Consider the following 24,346-nt stretch of genomic DNA (forward strand, 5'->3'; position numbering starts at 1 on the left):
ATTTTTGTCAGGCCAAATCTAATGTCCTTCCTCCATCTGACATGGTTTTCTCTTCCTGGGCTCCTGCTAGAATTTCACTGTGTATTTCTTTAGGGTTTGTGTCACTGTAACAGATGCTCAGTCTTGCTTTGATGACATTGACAATTTTGAGACATGTTGGTCAAGTATTTTGTAGGATGTTCCTCTGTGGGAATTTGGCTCATGTTTTCCTCGGTTATGACTTGAGTGCCAGAATAAATCAGTGCTGTGAGTTTGGAAGAATGAAACTACAGAGGTAAAATTAACAGCCATCTTTAAACATCACAGTGAAGATACATGTGGTTTTCATGACATCCTTGCAGACAATGCCGTTCATCAATTGCTGGGAATGATGCTTGGTATCTCTCTGTACAGTTACTATTCTCCTTTTCCCCTTCCATCATGAAGTCTTTGAGAAGAATTCAGAAAAAAGAGCTCCTGGATAAAGATTCAGGTCATAGGGCTGATCGCCAAGGACATTTACTTCCATACATTCTTTGGAATTCTGTGAGTGAAGCTTGTCCTTTTCCCTCACTTGTTTACTTATGTATCAAATCAATGTGAATAATTACATATATTGATTTTTATTTTACTTTGGATTTTTATTCCATATTGGTATGCTTTATTTGGTGGTTCAGATTTTTCCATGTTTGACTGGTATGTCTCTTTGAAATACCAGCAGTTAGTGCTGGCATTGTTCATTACCTGGCACTACAGAACATTCTAGAATAATTTTACTTCATATACCACTCAAAAAATGGCTCTACTCCTCTACTTCTTTAAGGGTCCGTAACTCCTGCTGTTGAAGAGTTTTAACGAAGCAAGGTCTAGATATACAATTTGGTTATCACAGATAGTCTGACATTGATCTTCTTAAGATGTCTCAGTGGCAAAACAAGAACTCTGTGTGTATATTAAGTGTTTATATAAATAGATACATAAATATTTTTGTATTTGACTGACTCTCTGAAGATAAACCTGAACTCCTACTGATGTCTCTGACTTGAGTCTGTTGAGTTATGTATTACTCTAGCTTTCCTCTCTTACTCGTTTGTAAATTTCCACTTGACTGGTAAGAAGCATCATTGTCACTTGCATGAACTCCTTTAATTCCTTGTTCTATGCCATTCTTTGTGGCCATGTCTGTAATTATTAACATGGCACTGTGTGGGGAGCAAGCATAGGAACTGAAGATGCATCCATCTAATATGTCAAGCCACCAACCTTAACCACAATATTCATTTCTACAGTTTGTGTGTGTGTGTGTGTGTGTGTGTGTGTGTGTGTGTGTGTGTGTCAGACCACAGAGCTGGGTGAGATTGCTTGGTCCACTTTAATACAGTTAGGTTTTCTTACCATAGCCTGAATTTTCCTCAGACTCCATCAGTCTTTTAAATATCCAAGAACTGCATTGGATACATGAGGATTCACCCTTCTGCTAGAAAGCTCACTGGGGTTGGAAAAGTTCATGTTTCATGTGCAGCATGTTAGTATCAAACAGAATCATTTTGCTACTCGGAAAACTTTCAGTGCTTCAGATACCCAAGATTCCTGCTCCAACCAAACTTACCTTTTATTCCCTTTATGGTTTTTCTATTGGTACATTGTCAACTTACTGAAATGATATGTAATTTTTAGATCAAGTTGTTTGGCTTAAAGGTATAAAGGAATGTTTTATCTAAATAACTTTGCATTGGTAATTTATTAACTTACCTGGTGAATAATACTCAGCAGCAGAATATAAGCTTACTAAAGTCAGGTAATATATTGGTAGTTTTTAATTTGGGTAAATATAAATAAATCTGCTGAAGTTAGCACTTTAGGAAAACTATTCTGTTTTGCTTTGAGATGATATTTCATTACATACTTCATATTGCCTCACACTCAAAATCGTCCTGCCTCTGTCTCCTAGCTATGAAACATCACAAATAGCTCACACCTACTTGTAACTCTATCTCTAGGTGGTCTAACTCTCTCTTTTAGCCTCCCCATGCACTCTCACATGTGTGGCATGTACTCACACAGTCATAATGCATACCCATGATGTTTTAAAGTGTCATAAATAAGTCCAAAATACACAGAGAGTTAGAAAATGAACTTAGAATCTGTCATAGTTTGAATTTAAACTACCTTACGGTTATGTGCTAATGGCTTAGTTTGAGATGGATGGGCTTAGGAAGTAGCTGCATAATGAAGGCTTGAGCTTCGTTTTGGATTGTTCCATTAGTCAGTGCATAGGATGATGTACTTCTAGGAAGTGACACAAAGTTAGGGGGTGATGTTGGGGTAAAGGAAGTGGTTCCTTGGATGTGCCTGTGAGGACAATATTTTTTTGTCCTGGCTTCATTTTCTTGTTCTCTTTAAGCTCTGGTTTCTCTGAAGTGGCTGGTTTTTGTTTGTTTGTTTGTTTTGTTTTGTTTTGTTTCTGCAATTGCCCTCTTGCCTTCCCACAGAATTAAAGCAATGGAGCCAACTGACATGAACAGAAACCATGAACCAAAAGAGACGTGATCCTTAAGTTGACCTTTTTCAGCCATTTCATCCCTGTGATGGAAGATGCCATATAAGCTATGTTTTCATGTCAGAAATGTTTAATAGGACTAAAGACTACCACAGACACTATCAGATTAAGAGTAACTATTGTTTGCAGAAAATGTAGCCAAATATAGATTATATATTAGTTGATAAAATATTTAAAATAATCAGGGTGATTTAGTAACCACTATGTGGGTTACTTTTGCACTTTTATGATAAAATATCTGGCAGAAGCACTTATGGAAGCAAGACTTATAGCTGATCAGGCTTTTAGAGGGCTTAGTCCATCTTGGTGATGGGTACTACATCAATGTGATGCACATTTAGGCAGAACACACACATACATAAAGTAAAAATAAAATATAATGTATAGAAACATTCAAATTCACATGATAGAAATGAACTTCCGGGCAAAATAACACCATGGTCAAAATCAAACACAAATATCAAAACTAAACCAAAACAAACAAACAAAAGAGAGAGAGAGAGAGAGAGAGAGAGAGAGAGAGAGAGAAAGGAAGCTTTAGTCAGCCATGGGTAGCATATTTATTTGCAGCGGCCTTCCAAACCATAATATCCAGACTTACCAATGTAAAATTTAGGTAATTATGTTAGACTGTCTCCCAGACAGGAATCAATAGCTTTTCAAATACAAAACGTCAACTTTTACTGCCTAAAGATGACTAAAACAGCATAAACCTAAAAAATCTACATTTTAAAATGACATCTAAAGTTGTAACATCAAATAAGGTACAAAGCATTTTTACTGATGTACGGTAGCATAGGGCCTGTAAATCGGAATAATTACTATGGATACGCAATGTTTATGTGTACCCATAAGTTTTCAAAATGATCCCACTTTGCCCAGTTTCAAGTGGAATATTAATAACCCCTCCTCTGTCTGTCTGTCTGTCTGTCTGTCTGTCACCACCTTAAGCATTTTATATGGGTGTCTTAGATTCTAACTCAGGTCCTCATGCTTGCTCAACAAAAGCACTTATCCAGTGAGTCATCTCCCAGGCCTCCAAATGTATGATTTCAGCCATAATTCTACACTAGGAGATCAAGCATGCAGAAGTAGCAGTAGCTACTGAGTTACGAAGTGTGTGTGTGTGTGTGTATGTGTGTGAGTGTGTGTTTGTATGTAGGTATGTATATATGTCTGTCTGTATCTATGTATGTATGTCTTGTATCTGTGTGTATGCATGCACAAAGTAAAAAAACCTGATACAATTAGTGATTTCAACAGATGCTGCATGGCACCATGATAAATTATGACTCATGCCTGCTAATACAGCATTCTGCAAGGAAGTATACCATCAGGCTACGGTAAAAAGAAACCCTAATGGGGCATGGTGTGGAAGTTATTATGAATTTATCATAATTATGTCATCTTTCTAATAATATTATTTCAACTTCCCCATTGGTAACTGTCTTAGTTTTCTTTCCAGCTTGCTATGACAAAAGAAACTTAGGAAAGAAAGGATTTTATTCTGTTGTGGTTCAGAAGGATGGGGTCTATCATGGTGGGGAAGGTGCAGGAACACGAGTGTTTCCCAGTGAGCAAAAAGTGCAGGAGGGCTATGAAACTCCAAAGTCCACTTCCAGTGACATGTCTCCTCCAATGAGGATCCATCTCCTTGATGTTTCACAGCCTTCACCAACAGCGCCACCTGTTGGGAACTGTGCTCCCACACATGAGCCTGTGGGGGACATTTCCCATTCACTTTGCCTTCAAGCAGCAGCATTATAGTCATCCAAATAGGGACTAACAAAAATTCTGACTGAACAAAAGCGTGAATATAGGTGAGTGTTTTCTTTAACAATATTTTTTATTAGGAATACCAGGCTTCTTTTGTCAGATTTCCTTGGGGTTTCTTGAGATATATTGAAAAAAAAGGGGGGTGGGGAGGTATCTATTAACTTGTTTACATTTTTTCTTACTGAAAATTGATGTGACATATTTGTATTCTAGTGACAGGTTGATTAATGGATTATTGTTAAAGTCTTTGGATATCACAACAAGTGTAAGGTATTCTTAATAAAAAATAAAGGGTTGACAGGGAGCCAAGCAGAAAATAGAAATGTTCTGATGTGGCTCAGTAGTGGATTGCAAATGTGTAGTTTCAACTTATACAGACATAATGAAAATAATGTATTGTTGTTGAGTACCTGGGGATGCTGGGTAAAATTTATTTGGGCTTTTTAAATTTAACACTATATTTAATTGCTATGTTTGTTTGTCTGTGTGTTTGTGTCCACACCACAGTGCATGTGTGTTAGACAGAAGACAACCTGGAGAAGCCAGTTCCTCCTTCATCTTTTGGGTCCTGGGATCACACTCAGGCTGTTAGGCTTGGTGGTAAAGTGCAGGAAAGACATCCAGCCTCGTCTTGTTTCCCCCTCGTTAAGAGTTTATTTCAGATGAACCTTCTTAGGGAGTTTTAACACACACCATTTCATTTTCCTACCAAGAACTCATGTTATTTTTAACACATTCTTATTTATTTTATGTGTGTGTGTGTGTGAGTGCATGTGTTTGTGTGTACATATATAATTTCCCTCAGCCCATGTGGTCAAAGGACATCTTGCAGGAGTCACTTCCCATATTCTACCATTTGGGTCCCAGAATCAAGTTTGTCAGGCTTAGTGGCAACTCTACTCCCAAAGCCATCTTACCTGCTCCAGAAGTCATGTTTTATCTGGTGGGCCCAACCCATGTAATGTACTGGGTGTCATGTGTGACAGAGGGTACCTGTGAATGGGGACCCAGACAAAAACTATGAACCTGCCTAACACGTTATGAGCTCTTGTGACTTAATTGTGCATTTTTCAAGTGTTAAGTTTACAAATGATGGTGTCCTTTTGAGATAGCAAAAGCTGGGTGTGAAATTTCTTGTCTTTCAATTGATGTATGATCTTTAATTCATTACACAACTGGGAGCATCATGAAGCTTAGTCTTGGGTTTGTTTTGGTCCCTTTGTTCTCACAGTGATGGATAACATCCTCTCTCTGAGACATATTCAGCGTTGAGTCATTTGATATTGTCTGAGGGAAGGCTTCCTAGCAAAATAGAACAAAAAAATGACAACTAAACAACTAGTCATGAAATTAGTCAGGGTAGAAGGAAAAAATAAATCATAGCCAATATGTTTAAAATTCAACAAATGCAACAAGTTATAAGGCCAAAGTTTTACTGCTGGTTAGTGCTTAGTATGCACTTGTAATGTATTTGGACTGTGCTGTGTGTGTTTGTGTGTGTGTGTTTTTCTGTTTGTATGTGTGCGTGCATATGTGTATGCATGTGTGGGTATGTATAGCATGTGTGCGCTGTGTGTTTATGTGTGTATATGTGTATGCAATCACATGTGTGTGTGCAAGTTTGTGTATGTATGAGTGCATGTATGTGTGTATCTGCGTGTATGTGTGTGCTGTGTGTATGTATATGTGTGTGCATACATGTTCCTGTTGCACGATACTTGATCTCATTGTTAACCCTGAGACTGTGAGCTGTAAAAACCTGTCTTTTGTTTGATGTGGTTAAGCCCTAACATGCACCTTTAATCCTAGAGCTTTCTGTACACATTAGGTGGCTCAGAACCACCTACAACTCCAGTTTCAAGTTGTCCAGCCCCCTATTCTGGCCTCCCTGAGTACTGCATGCTCATGTTGCACATAAGACCACTCAGGTCCACACATGTACACCTACACAGATAAAATAAAAGAAAATAATGAATGCAATTTGTATTATGCACCAGACTATGATTGGAATTTGCTGTGTATGGATTAGACACTCACACAGTTCTAGGGAAAATGGGCCAAGAAATCAGGTGAAGCAGTGTTTTCTAAGTTGGCACAGAGACTATGCTGAGGCACAGAGGCACTGGCGTTGGACCTTCACAAGGGTAAGAGGAGAGTTTCCCAGAGGAGTGACCTCAGAACTAGTGTGGTGTATGCAGAGAAGGTGACAGATGGAGGCAGGTGAGGGGCGTTTCTCTTCTCTGCAGAAGCTTGCAGATTGGAGTGTGGAAGAAAGCAGCATGGTAGATGTCTGCCTTCCTCCCTACTGCAAGAACCCACACCATGTTGGCTGCTCTTCCTATGGCTGGCATAGACTCCCCAGAATAGGCAACTTGAGGGAGGAGGGTTTCTTTTTGACTCACAGTTTGCAGAATCAGTCCATGGTTGCAGGAAAGCCATGGGGGGGGATAAGAGCATGAAAAAGCTGCTCACACTGTATGTCCAGTCGGGAAGCAGGGAGAGGGGCACTGCAGCTCAGCTTGCTTTGTCCATGTGTTAACTTAGGACCCCTGACCCTTGGAAGGTGTCACACTTAGGGTGTGTCCTCTCAGTTAACTGAGCCTAGAAAGTCCTTCACAGGTGTGCACAGATGTGTGTCTGAGGAGATTTTAGATCCTATCAAGTTGATTCTAGAACCTATCAAGTTGACAACCAATATTTTCCAGCGGAGCATCCCAAACCCAAGATCACCACAGGACACACATAGGAATATTTATGGATGACATTAAGGGGTTACTCCGATTTGGGGTTCTAGACATCTTTTGTTTTAATAAACTGGCTTTAAATATCATCACATAACATCTTCTTCTTAAATCCACAGTTAAACGGTTGATCATGTACTGTAATTGCAAAAGGTAATGGAAGAGGACTGTCACTAAATAGAAACGACACAGTAGTTACCTATAATGAAGCAACTCAGTAGAGTGAATAATAGGCTTCCAGATCCTTAGAAAGCCAAAAGCAGAGGGAGGCAGAGCTCAGCTGCTGCCTGGGACAAGTTTCCACGGCTCTGCTTGGAAAAGGCTTTTCCTGCTGCACCCAATGAGTTCTGTTTGCCCTCCTCTTGACTTTGAATCTCTGTGTGTTTGTTTGTTTGTTTTTCAAGAATTAGCTTTCATATGATCAAACTGTTCCTTTTTGATTCCAGATTCAAAGCTTTTGTAATTCTGCTCAGAGCCTCTTTTTGAAAAGCACAAATGCACAGTTAACCTATGGAGATTGGGAGCTCAGCAGCCTGGGGAAGACCTCAGCAGTAAGGAAAGATGGTGTACAGGAGGCCACAGGAGCTGTAGAAAAGAATAGACAGCAGGCCCTTCCAGGAGAGGAGAGAGAAATCAAACTGACTATTCTTTCAAAAGAGCTGCTGACAGGACTCTGACAATTCAGCTCCATCTTTTTGGAGGCAGAATGTCAGACACTTTCCGTGTGTGTGTGTGTGTGGGGGGTGTGTGTGTGTTTATGTGTACCTCACATAACACATGTGTTTATGTGGCCTCAGAGGTCAGAATTAAGGGCAGTTGTGAGCGACCTGAAGTGGGTGCTGGGAACAGAACTCTGGAGGATCAGAAGTTGTTAACTGCTGAACCATCTTTCAATGCCCAGAGCATTTGATGTTTATAAGAACGTAGAACAGAGGGATTTGACAAGGCCTATCACTCAGCGACCACCAACTGCCTGTGTGAAAGCACCAAATGAAAACTTAGCAAGTTCCCATTGGACCCACCCCAGCTACCACAGCCCTTCACAGAAAGTGCTTTTGTGCTTAAAACATCCCAGCCTAGGAGGTAAGAAGCAGTCATGAGGTAATAAGTAATTAAGTTTTCTAGATTTCAGCAAATAAAATAAGTTTTTTTTTCATCCAACAAGAAGCCATAACTTTATTAGTGATAGAAACAGCACAAATTTCAAAGCTGTAGTTCCACTTTTCAAACACCCAAAAGGGAGGAAGGGGTGGGGGGAGATGTCCTTGCTGTCAAATAGTTACATTGTTAATTCCATAATAGCATTTACAATATCATTACTGTTGTTTTTCAGAGCTCGGACTGCTTTTGCTCTTGAGACATTTGCTTGTGACATGACTAATTCTATGTCCTTAACTTCCACACCTGTTTCATCAACCTCTTCCTCTTCACTCTCCTCTTGTACAGTTGGAGTCTGAGTATTTTCTTGAATGTTTGAAACAGCTTCACCTTGAACTTTGAATTTCTCAGCAGCTGCTAACTGTGCTTGCTGTGACAAATCTTCAATCTTGGCTTCTCCAAAAACTATGTAGGTATCTGAAGCTGGGCTCTTGTAGACATCTGGTTTTGTGAATAAGTTTGTTTTTTAAAGAGAACTTTTATAAAGGGGACTATTTTCATTTTAATTACTTGTAGAAATGTGTGTCTGTATGTGGGTGTGTGCTCATAATCAAGTGCCCTCTGAGACCAGAAGACAACACTAGAGCTCGTGGAGCCAGAGTTACAGGGTTGTGAGCTGCTCAAGCTGGGTTCTGACAACCAACCTCAGTTCCTCTACAAGAGTAGGGAATGCTTAACCACTGGCTGTATCTCCAGCTCCCCAAGAAGAAAATGTCTATTTCCACGCTATGTTGTGAAATCTAATTTGCCTCTTGGAGAAGACGTCTGGAAGCTGTTGTATTTTATGCTTGGTAAATTGCCTTTGTTTTGTCTTGTTTGCTCTTTTAGAGCACTGAATTGTATATGTTTAGTTTGAATTAGCTTCCTGGCATATTACTTGGGAAAGCGGAATGGTTATACAGCTATTAGGTTTCACTCGGGAAGGGTCTGGCACCACCCTTTGTGGTGACACATCCTGGATGCCTCTGCACAGTGCCAGGTGCCATGGGGGGAGGTGGAGATTTTCTTTGTGAATTTTCTTGTCCAGTAAACAGCAAGTGATTAAGAGTCAAAGACTGAACGTCACATTTTTGTAGGTGGGGGTTATCTTTTTATCTCTTTAGTTTGTGTAAATGGAGAGAGTATGACATCGTGCAAGTAGAGGTCAGAGGGCTACTCAGGGGAGCTAGTTTTATCCTTCTCTCATGTGGGTCTAGGGAATCAAACTCTGGTCATTGGGCTTGGCAGGTGCCTTTCCTCATGAGCCATCACACCAGCCCTGTCAACGGCTTTAAAATATCATGTGCTCTGATCGCTTTCAAGTGAAGATGGTAGTTTATTTGAGATCCGTAAAAGTGTCTAGAAAAAGGACAAAAACTTGTTCAAAAATGCCTATATGTGTTTTTGTTCATGTCAAAAATCGTGTCATTGATTTTTAAAAAATGAAAATAGTCCATTCACTGGGTAGGTAAGAGTCTCATGCGGCAAAAAAAAAAAAAAAAAAAAAAAAAAAAAAAAAAAAAAAAAAAAAAAAGACATCTGTGCTCTTCAAATGGCCTAGGTTAGCTCATTTAATAAGGGATATAGCAGTATAAGTGCCCATATGCAAACGTTTATCTGCTCATGCCATTGGGTACCAATTACTGAGAATGCTAACTTCCAGAATGCCAGTCAACAATGAACTCCGTCAGCTCTGCTGTGTTTAACATCCAGTGTGTTGTAGTCATGCATGCATTCTTGTGTGCAAATTCTTGTAAAATGAAACAAACTGTGGAAAACAGCCTTCAGACCTCACTTACTGAAGATTGGTGTCCAGCTCTTTCAAGTATGCCTGATGTGATGTGAGAAATGTCTCTTGGAAATAGTTCTCTATCAGAATGGCTGTCAAAGCCCAAAGTATGCTTCTCTTTGGCATGGGACACTTACTGACCTGGAAATTGTGCTGGTAATTTTGGTAGGAATTTCTACGTTTCAATGGGAATCCATAAATGAGTTTCTTGGTGAGTTTAGAAGGGCACTCTAGAATTTTCCCCATCTAGAAGATGAGTGAGTTGGATTCAGATGTTTGTAAGATCATTTAGAGATCTCAGTTAGATGTCTTGGGAACCTAACTCTCTGACTGGCAGGTTAACTAAAAGGAAAATTGCATTTTCTACCCATTTATCTCTTTCTCTACTATTTCAGTACTCAGATCTCTCAGTACAAAACGTGTAAAGTGGCCGAAGATATGCCTCAGTGACCAAGAGAGAACTTCTTGCTCATCCAGAGGATCTGAGATAAGTTCTCAGCACCAATATAGCAGCTTAAAATTGTAACTCTAGGTTCCAGGAATCTGATGCCTCCTTCTGACACTCACATTGTACATATACATATAAATACCCATACATATACAGATGTATATACAGATGTATATACATCTGTATATGTATACATATACATATACAAATATAAATACATATACATATAAATACCCATACATGTAAAATAAAGATAAATATATATTTTTAAATATAAAGTAGGCAGAACCATTGGTCAATGTGACACCTATAGCAAAAGAAGAAAGAGCAGCTACTGTTACTTGAATCCCTATGGTGTATGACACATTTTTCTCCACCCTAATAGTGTGACTTCATCCTTAAGTTCACAGCACTTTGCATTGTAGCTGGACACTAATCATCCCAATATATGGGTGAAACCCAATCTCAGGAAACATAAACTACTCAATACTCTTCATCTAGAAGCTGAACAGTTTGAATGCAAACCTAGAGCTGGCAAATTTTAGTTGTTTTTATATTTCACTTCATGTTTTATTAGCTTACAAACAAGTGATTTTATCCTGAGTAGGGAGGAGGAAATGGAAGAAACTGACCTTTAAATAAAACCTACCTAAGCAGAATTTGCATGAGCCCTTTGGTAAGACCACAATGTATAGAAACACATTTAATTTAGGATGTCTTCTCAAAAGTCAATTACAGACAGGAACGTCAAGCTGGCATTCAGACAATCAAAATATAAAAACATCTTTTGCTTGACTTTATACATCTATTACATAAACTATCAATGTTTGGAAAATCACACATATCACAAGGGGATAAGGGATGGAGTTATGGCTTTTATTACATTTTGGAGAAGGGTAGACTTCTAATATGAAACAAAGTCCAAACCTGGGCAACATGAGGAGTTTAGACTAGATGTAGAAACCTTGTACTGTGAAATAAAAACAATGGTACTGATACCAAATTTTAGCTTAAAGTTATGCTACCTTCCAGTGGAAGACAGCACATTTAGCTTCTCTGCAGGAAGCTGGCTATAAATTTCATTGGAATAGGAAGACTTTTAAAATTCAGCCAGTGAAATAACATGACTTTTCACAGAAAATATAAAACAGGGGTGAGGAGGAGCCAAGGGAGTCCAATATAATTTCCACTAGCATCTTGTATGAGTCACCAGAAGAGCCATAAGGATGGCCAGGAAAGGTGTGAAGCAAGGGTTAAAATAAATGAGACTTTTTGTTTTTCATACACAGAAAAAATCCCACAGGGAAAAGAAAGCCACAGGAAAGTAGGTCCACTAATGAATGAGGAAAAGCGTGAAATTAATGATGATCTAAAACGGCTGAGTTATTGAACTCATTTTTAAAATCTCCCCTTAACAAGAGAAACGAAGCAAAAAAAATATATAGACAATTAGGGAGTAATGAAGACATTGCAAAAATCACTGTAGCCAACAGGAAGAGAAGGGAATATTCCTTACTTGGCAGACATGGAAGGCCCACACCACCCACAGTGGGTCAGGGGGATTAGATAATATGTTTACTGATTCATGCACATTTATTCTTAGAAAATAAAAGAATGTCTAACATTTTGAGGAATGTAGACATAATATTTCTTACAGGGGTTATAAATTGCCGTATGGCTATTTTTCTGAAGAGACACACTGAACAAAACATCTTACCCTAGAGAGTAATACACTCAAGAACAAAGACAAACCATTTCATCCATGGTAGCTAATCTTAGTTGTCAACTTGAAATGCCTTGGAAGAGGGGAAAGCAACTGAGAGATTGTTTCCATCAAAGTGGACTGTAGGAATGTCTATGGAGTATTTACTTGATTTTTGATTGATGGAGGAGGGCCCAGCCCACTGTGGGTGGCACCATTCCTAGGTTGGTGGGCCCAGGCTGCATAAGAAAGGTTTCTGAGCAGGCCAGAGGGAGCAAGCAAATAAGCAGCAGTCCTCCTCAGTCTCTGCTTGAGTTTTTGCCTCTTGGTTCCTGTGCTGGTTCCACCCCACGATTGACTATCGGCTGTAAGCAAAACGAACCCTTTCCTCATCTCAGTTGCTCTTTGTCAGAATGTTTTTAATCATAGCAACAGAGAAGCAAGCCAGAATCCACCTAAGTGTAGCTTTGTGAACCAAGGAGATTAAATAGGGTTACTTACAGCAACTCATGATTGCCCACACCACTAAGGGAAAACGTCTCTCTGCAGCAAAGATTATTTCTACAGCCTTGGGGTAGGGTACAGCTTTGTGAGCCCCTTTCTCTAGAATCCATTAACTAACTATAAGTCTTGGAGAGGATCTCTTGGCCTTCTCCACTAGTAACATTAACTATGAGTTCCTGGGGAAGGGAATAATCTTTTCCTTTCTGTGACAGAAAGCTGTTGAGCTCAGTAGTGGACAGGTCTTCTTTAGGTCATTGCAGCTACTAGTGGCTCAAGAGAGCAAACTTTGAAAAACATTTCAAAACAAATGTGTTGCCAACAAGGCAACACCAGTAGACAATGGAGCTTGGTATCCCAGTCAAAGTTAGGAATAGGAAATAGCACATCTTCATTATCAATAATGCAGCCCTTGAGAACATTACAGCTTTGCTCTATCCCAAACCCAACAGGAAAACAGCAAAATGAAATAGCCAGGCAGATTGTTCCTGATGTGGTGAGTCACCTGACTGTTTGCAAAGTTAATCAGGGTGACTCAAGAGCAACTGATTTAGTCGGGATTTTGGAAGCAGGATAAAGATGGCCATGGCAATACATGGCACGTTTTAAAAATGACTAATGGGCACAGTCTGAGCTAGTCCTGAGTCTGCTCCTTTTTTTAAAGCTTTACTGCTTATGATTAGCATCGTGACGTGTGGGCTGTTCAGATGATTTTACTCTCCTAAAGTCCTGGAATCTTACGAAAACCTCAAAAGGGTTAAAACTGGACTGTAGGTCAGATGTGAGTGTAAGCATGTAACCCTAACACTCAGGAGGCTGAGGCAGGAGGATCACTGAAACTTTGTGGAGAGCTGGATCTTTGAGACTCTTTGTTAAATGCACATGTTAAAGGATGGACTGTAAATCTCAAATTGCAGGATTCTGTAGAGAAAGTGGGGAGAGGGTCTGCAAGATGGCTCCTTCGACAAAGGTGCTTGCTCTATGGGCCTGGATTGAGGTCAATACCCGGGAGTCATGGTGAAGGGAGAGAACTGTGGATCTGACTTCACTATGCACACTGAAGCACAAATCATGATAGAAATAAAGTGAAAGGAAATGGAGGAGAGACTGGAAGAGGGTTGTCAAGAATGCCAGGCTTGTATTTTCAGAGTTAAAGAGCTATCCAAAGGAGACAGAAATACAACAACAGCCACTCATTACTGGTTTCACAGGTACCTAATACTCCAGCAGAAAGAGAGAGAACATTACAAGGAGTTATTTTCTCTTCAGGTTAGAGCAACACGAGAAACACTGTGTCATAAGCACCACACATTCATCAAGAAAGATAAATGAACACAAACAATTTCCAGGGACAATGCACAAGAGGTCGTTCAGACCTCAACTGCCCAGGAACACATTTCAGCTCACTCTGAGATCGTGGCTTCTTCCAGGACTTTTGAAGGTTCTCACATCAGAGAATGCTAAGACTGGAGAGAGAAAAAACAGATTAAAATGTTTATAAGATGGGTGCAAAAATACTAATTAACAGAGAAGCATATGTTATAAAATGCAGGATGGGCAAAGGGACATTTAACACTCACGTTGGCATGAGGAGAACCCCATGGCAGCAAAATCTAAGAAGTGACCACAGTGAATTCCCCCAAGAGAGCATCTTCAGGAATCTTTGGTGCCCTTTGCATTTTCAGGTTGCATTTATCCATTTATTTATTTAATTATTTATTTTTTTTATGCGTGTGGTTTGTGGACACACATGTATCATGGTATGTGTTTGGAGATCATTGGATGGTGTAGCCAGCCAACCCATCGTCCCTCACTGGGCTCACCTCCATCCAGGCTCTCCTATGAGGCCCAGCAGCACCTCCACACAGAAGAGGTCTTCCACGTCCAACTCTGTGCCCTCTTCTCAGTGAGAAAAGCACTGTGAGCCGTCCATCCTGGCAGCTGCTCATGGCTGGGGAGACAGTCACAGAAGAGCCACTTTGGACCCAAGCTTGCTGGACTTGCACTTTGGACTTTTCATCTGCTTTTTCAACAGGCTCTTTTCCAATCTGGATCTCAGCTCACCATCCTCGTGGCCCAGGACCCCAAGTGCCGGGATTATAGGTGTTGTCTGCCATGCCTGGCTGGCAATGAGACGTGAAGCTCTGAAGCCTTCTTTCCACTGGGGTGTCCACTCACAATAAAATGAACTTCTACGCCCCCCTCCTCCCATATCTAGAGAGAAATAGAGGGAGAAACACTAATACCAGTCTTTGGCCTCCCCATGAAGGTGTACACAAGTACACATGTATACATACAAAAATAGACCATATACACACATACACATAAATACACATACAAACATATACACATACTCAATGCATGCACATATACATACATACATACAAAAAAACCCTAAAGGTTTGGACATGAGTTACTTACTATATAAAATAAAGCAAATGTATGGTTTTCTTTCAAGTCATGAAATACTCAATCCAGTGATTTTTAATATCCTTCCTAATGATGTTTTAAGATAGAGTAAGGTATAGATGAAGCACTGGACAGCACCGAAGTGTCTGCTTCATCAGTGAACTTTAGGACTAGGTCAGGACAAGAAGTGAAGGAAGACTAACTCTCTGGAAAGAGCGTGTGTATGAATGACAACACGAGTGAAGATGACACTTTATGCAAGAGCCTTATGGAGCAGGTGCAGAGGGTGCTATAACAGAGATGGGCTTTGAAGCCCTCTGTGAAGAGCAAGTCAGTGTGGGAAGGCCTGGCAGTGAAGCAGCCCACAGCAGGGGAACTGAATGTGAACACAGGCTGTGCTTGGTCTAAACACAGCACAGGGTCAGTTGCCATCCCATGTGGGAGGAGCCACGGTGGGGAAGATTCTGAAGACAGCTCACAAACTTAGGCCTTTGGTGTGGCTCTTAGTAAGAGGAGATCTAATGCAGGAAAAACAGGAGATATTTATTCCATGAGGATTCTCAGCAACTGAAGTTTGTGTTCAACCATCAGGGGTACAGTGACCCCTGAGTTCTCTGATAAACTTACTGCTAATTCCTGAAGGAAAATGCTCTCCCTCTACATCAGGGAATCAATGGAGCCCCCACCCACCTCAGAGTTGGACTTTGTGTGTGCCATTGCCATTTCCTTCCTTGAACATAAACTCCAACGTTTCTTTCATCCCAGGGCACCATCAAGCGAAAGCATTCTCTATGCCTTACCTCAACTGATATCTGTGTGTGTTCCTCTGACAGCTTATTCTGTCCTTGACTATTCTGCTCCCTAATGAGGAAAATTATCATAAATGCTCAACTGTTTCACTAAACATGTTTGCAATAAATGAAACAGGGCTATTTTCCCATACAGCTCTTCCCCTTCCTTCTCTCCCCCACTACCCGCTCTCCTTCCTCCTATTCTTTCTAAATGTGTATCTGTATGCGCCTACTGCATGTGTACCACAAGTGTGCAGGGGCCCACAGATATCAGAGGAGGCCCCTGGGACTGGAATTATATACAATTGTGAAATTCTGATCCTCTACAAGAGCAGTGCCTGCTCTGAACCACTGACGGCTTTCTAGCCCTGGTCAGGGTCTTTTGAATACACCCAAATCTGCATACCTTGCCTATCTCAAAGGACCTGGTTATTCTGCAATAGGCTGGGTTACGTATTACTGTTTATGGGGCTGAGGTCCTTGTGTTGCTAGGCGATCACTCTACAACAGGAGCATCACCGGGCTTTGGTATTTGAAGCAGGGCCTCACTATTTAGCTCGGCCTACCTTGAACTGGTTACATAATCCAGGCTATCCCTCAAATTTATGATTCTCCTGCAGCCCTCTATCAAGTACCTGCACCACCACATGTAGCATGGATCTGAAGTTTTAAAAAGGCTACAATGTAACCCACACATGAAGCTCTTGGAGGGACCAGCTTGTCTATAAGGGCTTATGCGGACAGAAGGGTTTAGAAATGGGAAAAATCCAACGTTCTGTAAAAGTAGTCACAGTAAGCAGATGTAATTCCTTATTGCCACTTATTGGCGTTCTTTTTCACTAAGACCCCAAGACTTCTGTGCCAAGTTTGCAATAAAGATGGTTTGTAAAACTCCTGAATCATACCCGAAAATGCATGTTCAACTCCTAAGTCTTTCCAGGTTTCCTGCTGAAGTCTTACTGAGCCACTTTTAATCCACAGCATACTGAGTTCTGCACTGTTCTTCCTGTTCCTCTGCCTGGAACGTGCCTGCCCCTCCAAGACTGTTACTCAGCCGATAACTCCCACTCTGCAAATAGAGACTAAGATGTACCTTGTTCTGACAGATAGCCCAGTTCCCCATCTGGGGCTGGTTTTGATGAGCAACGACATGATGCAAATGTTGTGACATCTGCCAGTACCATGGTTGTTCCATGCTCTTTGGTTTCCCCAAAACAAAACAGTGCTTCAGTCCACCAGAACTCAATAAAAACTTGTTCAGTGGTTAATGCTGAGAAAACACGTGGTTGAGCAAAATTGACAGGAACTGGTGGGTTTGCGAGTGTTGGTTACTTGCTTTTAAGTAAGGCTTGAACTGCAGAGAAAGAAGTTGAATCTCTGATCAAGAAACATGCTCTAAAGCTACTTTTCCTTCATTCTTGTGTTTGTTCATTCAAGTATTTATCTCATGCATATTGCTGTGTCAAAGGCCAGCCTTCAGGGGCTGCCAAGGTATAAAGGCAACACGTAAAGTCACTTGCTGCCAAGCCTGATGACTCCAGATTGATTCCCAGAACCCACCTGCTGGAGGGAGAGAACCAACTCCTGCAAGTTGTCTTATGACTTCCACACATGTGTATGTGCGCACACACATGCTAAATAAATGTAAAGTTTTAAGTTATCCATTTTATTTATTCAAACATTTCTGGGGGCCTACTGATATTTGACAATGTACCTTTCCTCTCTTGCTCCTGTGTCCTATTCAATGTTTATGTTCTCTTATGATATTACTCACCATCCCATTAAGAAAACCTCTTGTTGTATATACACTTCATATGTTTGAGACTTTAATAGTGAGTGTTCTATTAATGTCTTCTATAGAATTTTAAATTAATAAAAAAATCATCAAGCTGGGGCTTTTATTTACTCTTCATCAACAATTCTCCCATGTACACATGTGTGCAGCAAATGGTTGCAAATGCAGGAGGGAATCTGCTGTTGTCTCTCTGTGTCGAGTGCTGTGGCTGGTGTGATGATTAATGCTCAGATCTCCTCTAGCACTGAGCGCTGTAGAGGTATAAGGCATTGTATATGCTCTATTATATACAAGAACTTCTCTGGGCGTGGAAACACATTTTTAATCAAGATGTCTTAAACATTCAAGGAGAAATGGTCCATGGGAAGAACAATACTTCCTTTAAATCGATGCTTCTAATCAAGCAAATTTGGTCAGCTAACAGGTAGAGAAGACGTGGTCGGTAAAAAGAGGATCTGTGAATGGAGTCTCGGTGTGAATCCCAACTTCAGCCTGCTCCCTGAGTGCAGAGGGCACTGTTCACAGGTGGCTCCCTGATAACCCTTCACGTCCTTGTTGTATGTATGATATATTCGCATTTCCATTGTGTAGATAGGCCAAACAATTAATATACCTGTTCTTTAATATCATAGACATGTGGGTTATTTTCACCATTGGTTGCCGTGAATGTCAACATTTGGGTTGATTTTAACCATGGACCTGAGACAACCTAGAGCCATTAGGGAAGACTGTCCTAAAGAGGAATTATTTACATCAGGCTGGCTTGTGGGCATGTCCATGGGGGATCATCTTGGTTGTAAACTGAATGTGGGTACCATTTCATGCCCGAACCTGTTGAACCTGTTTAAGAGTGAAGAAGGCTGCCTGAGCATTGGCTGCCAGCAATCAGGTGGCAGGACGGACACATTTACTCCTTCCCCTCTGGACTTCATTCTGTACATCACTACTTGCTCTGAGTTCCTGCCTGGACTTTTGGTCAGCGAAGAACTGTGTGCTCAGTAAGCCCTTTCCTCCCTGAGCTGAGCTGGTCAGGGTGATTTGATCTATTTGATTTGATTTGATCACAGCAACAGAGATGACACTATAACAGTGTCTAGGTTCCATGTGAATACTTACTTCCACACATTATGGATATATAGTGAGGATCGGAATTGCTGAGTCATGCGATAACTGTTAAGTCTGAATTTGAAAGGTAGCACAAACCTAGTTGTGTGCAATGTTTTTTGTTTGGAAAAATGACAAGGACACAGTTATGACTTAAAAGGTCACGGTTGCTGTGAAAATACCGGATGGCAGAGGATCAAAGCAGAAGCAGGAAATGATTTAGGAATTAGTTGCAATAATCCAAGCAAAAGATGATAAAGCCAAGAGCCAGGAAACAGGAAAAGAGGAAGGCACAGCTTGCCAGGTGGTAGAAGGTAACAGTAACGCTGGGTTGGAAGAGGCAGCAAAAGCATTTGCAAGGATGAATGAAAGGTTGTAAATCTCTTTCTCTCTCCCTCTCTCTCTCCCTCTCCCTCTGTGTGTGTGTGTGTGTGTGTGTGTCTGTGAGAGAAAGAGAGAGAATGTTTGTGTCTGTGCATGTGAGTGCATGCATATTTGTGGGAAGCACACATGTATGTGGGTACACTACATGCAAGTATCCACGCACAGGAAGCCAAAGGTTAACTTAAAATCGTGTCCTCAGTCACTCTCCATCTTGTTTTGTTTGTTTGTTTGTTTGTTTGTTTGTTTGTTTTATGTGTGTGTGACAGGGTCACTCCTCTCATTGAACCTATAAAATATTGATTCAGATGGGATGGATGACCGGGACACTCCAGGGATCTGCCTGTCTTAACCTCCTCAGTGCTTTGGGCTGCACACATGTACCACTGTGCCTGCCTTTTAGTTTTTCTCCCTTGAATTTTTATGGTCCTCATTAAAATGCCTGAACCATCTCCTCCTCACCAAATGTAAGGTTTAAAAAATGTGTCTTTTCATATTTACACACACACACACACACACACACACACACACACACACTACTTTGATCACATTGTTTTCCCCAAGTACACGCATTATTTTCAAACTCTAAATATTCCAAAAACAGAATGTGTATACTTTCTAGTAAAGAGGAAAGAGTGAAATACGAAGTCTGGGAGCTCAGACTAGGGCTCCTTTTTGCAGATGCTGAGTTTGTTTGATTAGGTAGCAAGCCTCTTCAGTGTAAGTAAACAACTGTATCCTGTGTCTTTTACTGTGTAACAAGCCACCACAGTGTCTGCAGTCTCTGTATCCCTTATTTTGCAGTAAGCCACGTTTCCCTGTTGAACCCTGTCTCACCTCTCTGTCACTATGTAACAAGTCATTCAACATCACCATTATTAATAAGCCATTATTCAGCAATGTAAAACTGCTCTCTTTGTATCCAGCCACTTCAGTGCTTAGCAAGCAGCCTGGATTTACCCATGAATTTCAGTCTCTATCTAACGTGTACTTAGCTCTGTGACGCTGTTGTCCAGGTGACCTGATCCTGTAACTCCTGTGGTTATTGCAGGCTGGTAGATTCTTTGGACATTTGTTGGGCATGGAGACCCCAGATAGAATGAGTTATTTCCCCTCTCTGTTACCATGCTTTCTAACAGGCAAACTTTGGTTCTTTATTTAATGTGTGCCTTAAAGAATTTTTTTAAATTATGTGTATGTGTTGGTGTGCATATGTGACATGTGAGAGCAGGTGACCTCGGAGCCTAGAAGAGGGCACTGGAGTCCCTGGAGTTACCGGTAGTTGTGGGCTACAGATGCAGGTGCAGAGAACCAAACAACAGTCCTCTGCAACAGCAGTACACACACTGCTAAGCCATCTCTCCAGCCTATCGTCTACATTATATACTTTTCCGGGTATTTTAAAGGAAGCCTCGGAGTGTAATCAGGAAAGGGGACTGGGCTACAAGGCCCCTTGATGCCCAACTCCTACATCCCCTTCAGTGGCTATAATCAAGTCACAAGTTCAGCCTAGGTTCTTGATGACATGTTCCAACAGTGCATTTCAGACACTGCAATGAGACTTGCAAGTCTCCAAGGCCAGGAGACTTGGTAGTGCCTGTGTGAGTGCAGGTATTGTGTGTGTGTGTATGTGTGTGTGTGTGTGTGTGTGTGTGCATGTGTATGTGTGTGAGCACATTTACCTTATAACAATGTAGAGATATACTCAGTAACATGAGCCACAGATCTAGCAGAGAAGACTGGCCCTGGGAGAGAAATGATGGAGAAACAAGCCCTCTCCAAAGATTAAGTCCCAGTATGTTGCAGAATTTAAAGCTGATATCATGAAAAGAAAACAGAAGAGTAAAATGTAGCTATCTGTCAGAATAGTGGGAGGAGACAAAGAGTTTGTCCAATAAGTTAAACATGAGGTTGCAAAGTGCACCAAAATGACTGTGTGCTTGCAGTGTGCAATAATTAAGCCACTTAATGGCTTTGCTGACAGCTAAGAGTCTTTGAAGCGATCAGGCTGTCTGTAACAGTCACTGTTTTCCCTCTACCCCTGGGCAAAGGGAGACTCAATGGTTTATTTGAATACCAAAATTCTTCCTATTTTAAGCTCATTAAAAGATCTGTACTTGTATTAATGCCCTGGGAACTGGCCAGGCAAGCTCTGCAACGCTGGTGGGGGCCCTGGATTTGATCTCTGAAGCAACATGGCCTTATGTTTTAAACTCTGGGAAAACTCGGTGGTGAGGGCAATTGAAAGACAATTACTTTATACTGCATTAAAAAGTATAATATGGCTCAGGGCGGAAGAGAGGCTCAGAGGTTAAGCGAATCTACCGCTCATGCAGCAGATCTAAGTTCAGTTCCTAGCAACCAAGTTTGATGACTAATAACTATCTGTAATGCTAGCTCCATCAGGATCTGATGCTTCGGCCTTTGAGAGGACCTGCTTCACATGTAAACACACACACGCACATGCACACACACTCGAAAAACTAAAAATTAAATTAAGGTTTTTTTTTTTAAAGCATAATATGGAGCCTGCATGATGGCTTAGGATATAAAGGCATTTGCCACCAAGCCTGGTGACGTAAGTTTGATAACAGATCCACATGGAGAAAAGAGCAAACTGGCATCCACAAATTTGTTCTCTGAGCTCCACAAATGCTGTGTCATGGGACTGAACCACAAATAACAGAAAAAATAAATAAAAACAACAAAAACATAATACTTATTTAACACCTTCCTATATATAAAATTCTTGGTCTACAGAGTTGCACAGAGTTGAAGGGAGTACTTGACATTTTTTTAAGCATTTTGCATTCAATTAAGAAAACATACAGAATAGATTCTTCAAAATGCTAGTGAGCATTTCAGTTATATGCAGACGTTTACACACAGATAAGCCCAGCCTAGAAAGGTATATTCAGAAGATTCCTTAAATAAGGCAATAGGAGTCATAGGAGAAAGCATACAGAATGAGTCAGAAGTCACAATTAAGGAGCCAGAGCCAGATTCTGAACACCCACTCTTGCACAAATCAACCTCTTAACCCAGTAACGACTGCGTCTGCAATTTACGGTTTTTGGAAAATGCCAAGTGCCAGATCTCTAGATGCCACGTAATAACTGACTTAGTCATCATGTCAACCAAAGAGGAATGAGATATCTTCTGAGTCTGTGCCAGAGCGGAATTGACAGATGGTTTCTGGTCTACGCTGCCTGCTCCTCTTGAGAGGCATGTGATAGGATGCCCCCAGGCTCCTGCTCCCTCAACTGTCCCCAGAAGCTGGGAAAGATGCTTAATCTGTATCGTGGGGACAATCTCCAGGGCACAGAAGCACAGGGGTGGTAGGGACACCCCTCAACTTTGCTTGCCTTGCAGTCTTGTCTAGGAAGCAGGACATACAGTGAGATAAAGAGAAGAAAAGGCATATAAAAGAGAGCAGTTGGCAGAGAGAAGAAGGAGAGATCCATCAGCAAGGCTGTCACATCACAGACAGACCGTGTCTATGTGTTCCTAAAATTCCTTTCCAGAGGAGACATGGCCACAGCTACTCATTCTCCCAAGCTCCTAACCCACAGAGGCGGATTCCCCAAACTTCATCCTGGGAACTGATGAGTTTAGGGCTTGATTACAGAGTATAGGGGAGGGGTTACTATAGGGGTATGAATGTTCCTCTTGCCAGAACACCACACCAGGCTTGAGAGCTTCTCAACAGAGCCCCCTTCCCTTTGAGACCTTCTGTATTCTCTAGCCCCTCCCTGCAGCCTCATGTGCTAAGGCAGAGTTGCATACAGTGGGTGGTAGGGAGCAGCTGCATACTTAGGGGAGGGTCTCATGCCCTTCCCCAACCTGCCATGATTGGATAAGCAATCAACAATTTTATAAATGAACCTAAGAACCCTAAAGAGAAAAGCCTCAGTTTCCTCAGTAATGGTATGGGCCTTGAGATTCTGGTGGGTACCCAACAGATCCGATGTCTACAGAGACCACTTTGAGATGCCTTCCACACAGTCCTTGGACAATCCTCAAGGGACTGACCTTTGATCGTTGTGCACAGACGTTATTTCTGCCTTTTCTGTATCCTCTTCCCTAGACTGGCTTCTGTGCTTGCCTTTCCAACCAATGCACTCTACCCAAATCTATGCTCAAGGCATTCTTTGTGGAGAATACATACTAATACAGAAATAAATTATTTAACACTTTGATTTCTTAATTACAGTGTGGGGGAGACATGGGGAGGTGTGCATATAGAGGTCAGAGGACAGGTTGAGGGGATTGGTCCTTTCTTTCCTGAGTCCTGCAGATTGAGTTCAGATCATCAGTCTTCATGGCAACTACTTTTACCCACTGAGCCATTTTGCATGCCCAAGTTGAATTCTTTAACAGATTTTTAAAAGTAGCAAACATTTCAGAGATGAATGAAAGTCACTTATTCAAAATGTCAGGACCCAGACTGACCCCTCATACTTGAGCATCAACCCATGCCTGCTGATTCTGCAAACTCAAGGTTTTCCTTATGTAGCTGTTACAGATAAACAAAACATACGCAGACCCAATTATTAAGCTTAATTATCTAATTTGTCATTTCTTTTGCATAAATGAAGGAAATATATGTTTCCTTATAGCAATTTAACACCTTGGCCCTGAGGTAGGAAAGCTGTATCATTCTGTATCCTGCTGTATTATTCTCAAAATGAATTTAGCAAAAAGAGGTCTTCATAATTTATTCCCTGTATATTTTATTTAAAAAAATGATACACTAAAATATTTTGGGTTTAGTATTTTTGAAAAATAAAGTTATTTGAATTTTCTAATACTTATACAAGGTCCTTGCTCACAGAGTCATGGTGTCTAGAAAGACAATTATAGCCAACACTTTTAGGCTGTTTTCAAATTAAATGTCTTGTACATACACAACTTCATGTAACTATTGAAAGCACCTATTCAGACTTAAGGAGCAGTTTTACACATGAGAAATTAAACTTCACCAACTGCATCTTACCTACACTCATATGTCTGTCACATGCAGAGCAGGTATGGAATCCAAGTCTTCTTATCAGTTCAGGACAGACCTGCAGCATAGCCTTGAATGTCCTCTCTGCCTATGGCCAACCCCAAGGAAAGGAGCAGATAGTGAGACATGCAGGCAGACCACTGTAGGTGTGAATCAGTCAGGAGGATCCCCCTTGATCTTAACAATCTTTGATGTCTGGGACAAAGAATCAGACCAGGGATACAT

This window comes from Meriones unguiculatus, chromosome 6 (assembly GCF_030254825.1).
Source record: "Meriones unguiculatus strain TT.TT164.6M chromosome 6, Bangor_MerUng_6.1, whole genome shotgun sequence".
Classification (NCBI taxonomy): domain Eukaryota; kingdom Metazoa; phylum Chordata; class Mammalia; order Rodentia; family Muridae; genus Meriones; species Meriones unguiculatus.